The following is a 446-nucleotide window of genomic DNA, read 5'->3' on the forward strand; positions in this document are numbered from 1 at the left end:
CTGATGGACTCTATTTTTCTTAATGGATGCATTTCTGAGAAATTTTAAGTAAGTAAAATCATATGCTGACTGGGTAGAGGAAATCTACACTGAGCCTTTTGAGAAAGCTTCATGACGTTTCAAGCTGTGTACAAGTGGTTAAAGTCACACTGTCCAGGACCTTTGGAGAATTGCAGGGGAGGATTATTTAGAGTTTTATTCACCTGAGAACTGAATCTCCTGTCTCTCTGTTCATTTACTTCCCCAACTGCTGTTTGGTTCCCTTTGAACAATGCATTCATTCACCAGTTTGAAGCCCTCATTTCCTTCTTAGTTAGTTTAGACGCCATGGTTCATCACTATAATTTCTCCCTTGAACAGGTATGTCCTCAGTAAGCTTGCCATTTGCTCCCTGAATAGATGAATGTGAATGGAGGAAATCCTACTTGTTTCTCCTTTATTATATT

This window comes from Cervus canadensis, chromosome 19 (genome assembly GCF_019320065.1).
Source record: "Cervus canadensis isolate Bull #8, Minnesota chromosome 19, ASM1932006v1, whole genome shotgun sequence".
Lineage (NCBI taxonomy): Eukaryota > Metazoa > Chordata > Mammalia > Artiodactyla > Cervidae > Cervus > Cervus canadensis.